Source organism: Cervus canadensis, chromosome 8, assembly GCF_019320065.1.
Source record: "Cervus canadensis isolate Bull #8, Minnesota chromosome 8, ASM1932006v1, whole genome shotgun sequence".
Lineage (NCBI taxonomy): Eukaryota > Metazoa > Chordata > Mammalia > Artiodactyla > Cervidae > Cervus > Cervus canadensis.
This window is the reverse complement of record NC_057393.1, coordinates 17,389,390-17,395,389: the sequence shown is the minus strand read 5'-3', so window position 1 is coordinate 17,395,389 and position 6,000 is coordinate 17,389,390. Positions and strand designations below refer to the sequence as shown.

The following is a 6,000-nucleotide window of genomic DNA, read 5'->3' as shown; positions in this document are numbered from 1 at the left end:
GCTTCAAATCATCTTTCTCTCTGAGTCAGCAGTGAATTCCTGTGTGCAACACGTTTTAATAAATGCATGATATAATTATCACATAACTCTTGCAGATGGAAAATTTATTATTTTTTATAAGCATCCTGATCCTGGTTCTGTCACTAGCAAGCTTATGATGTGGGCAACCTCTCTGAACCTCAGATTCTTTATCTATAACATGAGCAGAGGGATTAGTTGTGAAGGCTCCTCCACATCTATCACTGTTTCATTGTATTTCAGGCATAACTTGCAAAAACTTAATTGTATAAATAAGACAAATTAGAGTAATTTATTTGCCTTACTAAAGGATTTTTCATTTCTCAAGTGATTCACAATTGAATTCCTTCAAAAAGCATTTTATCTTTGGGTCTACAATGACTTAGTTGCCCCTGACATTTCAGAAATATGGGTATTAAAGAAAGAATAGGACACCCTGTCTTAGTCTGTTTCAGTTGCTGTAACAAAATACCACAGGCTGAATAGCTTACGAACAACAGAAATTTATTCCTCTCGGAACTGGAAGCTAGAAGGCCAAGAACAGAATGCCAGGATGGTTGGGTTCTAGTCAAAGCCTTCTTTGGGTTACAGACTGCAATTTCTGTGTCCTCACTTGGTGGCAAAGGCCAGGAAGCTCTGTCTGGCCAGCTTTACAAGGGCACTAACCCCAGGGCTCCACTTTTCAGATTTAAGCGCCTCCCAAAGGCCCCACCTCCTAACGCCATCACTTTGGGGATTAAGTTTCAACATATGAATTGGGGGACGTGTGCATATAGTGCATACACTGTAGCATAGCCATAGTGTAAATAGTATAATGGCCTGTTTAAAATATTCATGAATTCGGGATTCTGGCAGAAGTTATTAAATTACAATTATTCACTTACACTTGCCTGGGGCCAGTGTTTCTTAGACCAAGAAAGTGTCCTTACCTGGTGAGATTTTACGGAGCATATTGAAGTCTCAGGCCCAGAGGAGAGCAAAGACGAGAGGCCCGTTCTTGCCTGACGTCACATCCTGAAGATTCGCTCCTTTCTCTCAAGGCGTTGACAGTTTCATAGCAAATGTCTCTGGTGTGAAGAAAACTGTAATTTCTCCTAAGCTATTTACACCTCAGCGCGCCTGTGTTCATTAGCCGGTCGCGTGAGAAGTCCTGGAGAGCAAAGCCCTGGAGGCCTCCGCTGGAGTCTCCAGGTTGAAGAAAGACAAATGTGGGGGCACGCGTGGGTGAGGGGTGAAGTGGTATTGGGGCAACTACAATGTCGCTCCCGTATTAGACTAACTTACGGCCACACACCCGGTGGCTGGGCTTCCCAGTTGGCATTAGTAGTAAAGAACATGGCTACCAATGCAGAAGACAGAAGACAGGAGGGTTAGATCCCTGGGTCGGGAAGATCCCCACCTAGAGGAGCAAATGGGAACCCGAACCAGGATCTTCGCCTGCAGAATACCAGAGGAGGAGCCTGGCGGGTTATATATAGTTCATGGGGTCGCAAAGAGTCGGACACAACCGTGCGACTCAGCAGGCACGCACGCACGCACCCAGTGGCTGACACGTGGTGGCGCTCAATAGACAGTCCATGAATGATTCTGGAGCCACATCCAAGCCTGCAGGAGGTGTTAGGCTGTGGGAACGCGCCCTGCAGAAGCCGCGGAGTGTAACCAAGTTCTGGGAGCTGGAGACCACGGCAGCTCCCACCCCCCGCCCTCGGTAAACTCGTGCAGGTGCGGGCGCCCCGTCCCCCAGGGGACCCGACCCGCACCCGGTGGGGTCAGGATCTGGCTGGGCAGCAGCCTTCGGGCTTTGGGAACTGGGTCCCGGAGCTGATGCGGAGGCCGAAGTCGAGCTCTAGACAGAGGGCAGCAGCCAAAGGGCAGGAGCGGGTACTCTGACGAGCGCCCCATGATCCGCCGCCCCTGGGAAGTCTGCCGGGCGCGCTCTCAGTTCAGCCCGGCTGGGGACACTGCGTGCGGCGGACTGGCGGAGCGGAGCGCGCTCTTCGGGTCACTGGGAGCGCGGTCGATTCTGCAAAATTTTCTCGGGGGAACGGCGCGCGCGGCGGCGGGATCCCTTTAGAGCTGTGCAAACTTTGCCCAGCACGCTCTCCGGTGCGCGCCACCAGCTTTGCCCCAGGCGCCCTCCGGGGACTGCGGCCGCGACGCTCGGCCAGCGGGGCTGTGCGCGCTCTCCCCGACAGGGCGCGCGGAGACGCGGGGGTCCTGCGCGCGGCAGACGGTACGGAGCGCCGGGTTCCGAGTCGGAGGCGGCGCCCGCAGCCCCGCCCGGTCCGGGTCTAGCCCCGGGCGACTCCTCCCCCGGTTACGCTGGAGCTTTTAGTTTCGATTTGGTTCTAGCTGCCGCAGACCCTCGCAGCTGAGCGACGGAGACGTACGCCATCTCCGGCCCTCCGGTCGCCGTGGGAACGGTAACTTCGGCCCCCGTCTCCGCCGGGCGTCTCTCCCGTGGGCCGCCGCCCTTCCTTTTCCCGCTTTCCTCCCTTCCCGCCCGGCTGCCCGCTCCGGTGTTGTCCCGAGCGCGGTCGTCGGGGGCCGGGTTCCTTCGGGCAAAGCAGCAAAACTTGAGAAAGAAGGCTCTCCCCACCCCCAGTATCACTTACTTTACTCACTTTGCCCTCCCTTCCCGTCTAGCCCCCGGGCTCGGGACACTCGGTGCTATTCGAGATTCGGAAAATGAGGGGTGGACCTGGGAGGTCGGGAGAGGGGTACCTGGAAGGGGAGAAGAGGGGTACCTGGGAGGGCGGGAGGGGCTTGTTCTCTCGTCTGGCTAACACAGGGGCTTCCCGTGTCTGACAGCCCATGGTTCCAGTCCCAGCGTCCCGCCTGTCAGCTGTGGGGCCTTGACCCTCTCTCTGCCTGTCTGTGAAATGGGTCTGGTGGTGGGCCGGGAGGGTCAATGAGGGGAATGCGGTGCACAGCAGTGCCTCTGTCTGGGCTTAGCACACTACAGGTAAGCGTAAGCCGCTGACATCCTGCGGAGCGCTTGATTCCTTGAGGAAGTGGAGAAAGGCAGGACTCTCCGTCTGCAACCCTTCACCTTTGTATGCAAGCTTGCCTTTTATGGGGCAGTAAAATCGTTTGCGAGTGGTTCTGAGTAATCCCCGGGCCTTTTCCCGGGAACTCCTGGGCTGGCCAAGGACGTGGCCCTAACTTTTGTTTACTTACAGGCTAATTACTCCTTTAGGGTCTTATAACCTGATGGCCATCCAGGTCGCCAGCCACTGCCTGGTCTCATAGTTCACTTCTGCTTCCTGTTAGCTGTGTGGCTTTGGGCAGGGTATTGAACCTCTCTGAAAAAACCAAAGTTTCTTCTGTAATAGGCTCCAGCTTCTTGGCAGTGCTGTGAGCATCACGGGACAGTGGAGTACTTCAGGGCCCAGCAGAACCCCCCGGCCCCCTCAGGTGCTGGAGGTGAGCGGTGGAGGTACTCTGGGGGCCTTCTTTTTGAGCCTTTTAGAAAAATTGTCTTCACTGGGGCTAGGGTGAGGCACAAGTTGTATTATGTCACTTTTCAGGGGAAACAGCTGCAATGAAATTCAGATAATAGCTGGGAAATGATTTCCTACCACATATGTATGAGTCACTTAAACATGTGTAGAAATAATCACTAGGGTAACTGTTTTTCAATCTTCACAAAAGCTGTTTAAAATATTAATGTGATTTTTTTTATGCTTTATGGCATTCTTTTTTAATTAAAAAAAATTTTTTTACACCAAAAACATTTTGTATTGGGGTGTAGCCAATTAACAATGTTGTGATAGTCTCAGGTGAACAGACTCAGCCATGCATATACATGTCTCTATTCTTTTTAAACACCAGTGGGAGTTGACAGTAGAGTGTTGTCTTAGTCTTGAGTTCTCCAGACAGTGGTGATAATAGGGAGTCTTTATCAAACATTTAGACACGCGAGATTAGAACATTTAGCATCTTACATGCATTGTTCCATTCATCCTCACAGCCGTGTGTGACTTAGGCTTCGCTGTTTTCCCATTTTACAGATGAGAAAACTGAGGCTTGGAGACATTGAGTCCTTTGTTCAAGTGCGTGCATGTGTGCTAAGTCACTTCAGTCGTGTCTGACTCTTTGCAATCCTATGGACCATAGCCTGCCAGGCTTTTCTGGGGATTCCATGGGATTCTCTAGGCAAGAATTACTGGAGTGGGTTGCCATGCCCTCCTCCAGGACTTTGTTCAAGGTCCCATGGCTGATATAGGTGGAGGTGCTGATTTACACGCCTGGCCTGCAGTTCGCCGTGACTAGGCTCTCAGCCACCTTCCCGAATCCCTTTGATTCCGTTGTCTGTCCCATGCCAACAATTTAGTCAGGGCCCTGAAGGATTCAAAATGTTTAAGTACATTTCAGTTGTGACATTAATAAAGAAATATTTATTGAGTGCCTATTGTATACCTGGCACTTTTCTATGACTGAGACAAAAAAATGATGATTAAGATAACTTCTCAAACTACAAATAAGAGTCCTAGTGGATAAGAGTAAGAGTAATAATAATAACTGAGTACTTACAGAGAGTGCCTGGCATTGCTAATGCTGTATGTGTATTAAATATTAATTTATTAAAAAGAAGATAGATATGTTTGACAATTGAGTAAGCGATATATTCCCCCAAATGACTGACTGGTCTTTGCAGCCTTAGCATTACAGCAGGAATGAATACAAGAAAATGACACCAGACATGCTCTCTCCAGGCATAGCTGACCGAGATAGGCCTGGATTATCTTGGGCTTCAAAGAGAACCATAAATAAAAGGTCAACACCAAGCCTTGGCTTAACTGAAATGATGGGACCAAGAACAGGCACCCCACTCAGTCACCACTCTCATTCTGGGTGAACTTTACTTCAACCAAAAATTAAGGCAAGCCTCAGAGGAATAAGACAGTCACTGAATGTTTAGCCTTACAGATACAAGAATGAAGCTCCATCTTACTGCCTTATTTTAGACACACGTTCTAAACGTTGTTAGAAGGGTCTCTCAGTGCCCCCCTAGACAAGTGTTCAGCTTCAGCCCAGAAAAATGCTCTAGGTTTCAAACAGAAGACCCTCCTGGCTTAGAGTTTGCAAAGAAAGCTTTGGAGATCTTCCTACCTCTGAGCTGTGGAAATCAGCCTGTCACTTAAGTCCAAAGCCCCTTTCAAGTGTCAGGAAGGGATGAGGGGTTTAAGTTGCTCCCCTCTGTTGATGGAGCGTTTCGGGTGTTTGATGGGTATGCATTTCGCTGCCTCCCTCACTTCCACCCTCTCTGCTTCCCCTTTTCAGACCTCAGGTCAAGAGTGAAAGTATGAAAGTGTTATTCGCTCAGTTGTGTCCAGCTCTTTGCGACCCGATGGGCTATAGTCCTCCAGGCTCTTCTGTCCTTGGGATTCTTCAGGCGAGAATACTGCAGTGGGTTGCTATTTCCTTCTCCAGGGGATCTTCCCGACCCAGGGGACGAACCCGGGTCTCCTGCACTGCAGGCTAACTCTTCACCTTCTGAACCACTGGGAATACCAGGTCAAGAGAACTCTCCCTAATTCCTTTGGGGCTTGGTCAGGTCCCTGCTCTGACCACAAGTGGCCCTGATCATGGTTGTCAACGTTCATGCTATGTGCCTTTCTCTCAGCAAAAACAGGGCCAGGTCAGGTGTCTCCCAGATTCCTAGTACACACCTGGTGCATTGAAGTTCCAGGAACTTGTATCTGTATATTGATATATAGATATGATGATCTATATAACAGTCACATTGTTTTATCATCGTACATCCTAGGTTCAGTCTTTAAGATTAGCCTTAGCATTAATATACAATTCTTTCTTCACTCTGTTTGACAATCTCTAGGACAAAAGACTTAAGGCTTCAACACCACATGTCAAAGTTATGTGTCTTTTTCTGGTGGATTTTGTATAACATTAACTGGTTAATTTTGAAAATATCTCCGTGCTTTACTAATAATGATCCACAAGTAACTAAGTCTGTGT

General features: G+C 49.7%; 1 protein-coding gene across 3 annotated transcripts in view; it reads left to right on the top strand.

Annotated features, from left to right (window-relative positions):
• Positions 1–1,599: 1,599 nt before the first annotated feature.
• CASP7 (caspase 7) overlaps positions 1,600–6,000 on the top strand; it is a 41,966-nt gene continuing 37,565 nt past the window's right edge. For 2 of the 3 annotated variants that reach the window (XM_043476222.1, XM_043476220.1), the window contains exon 1: positions 2,284–2,441. The gene's annotated coding sequence lies outside the window, so the exon portion shown is untranslated. Of the gene's footprint in view, positions 1,741–2,283; positions 2,442–6,000 lie in introns of those variants that run through there. The other variant, XM_043476221.1, reaches the window with a different exon arrangement.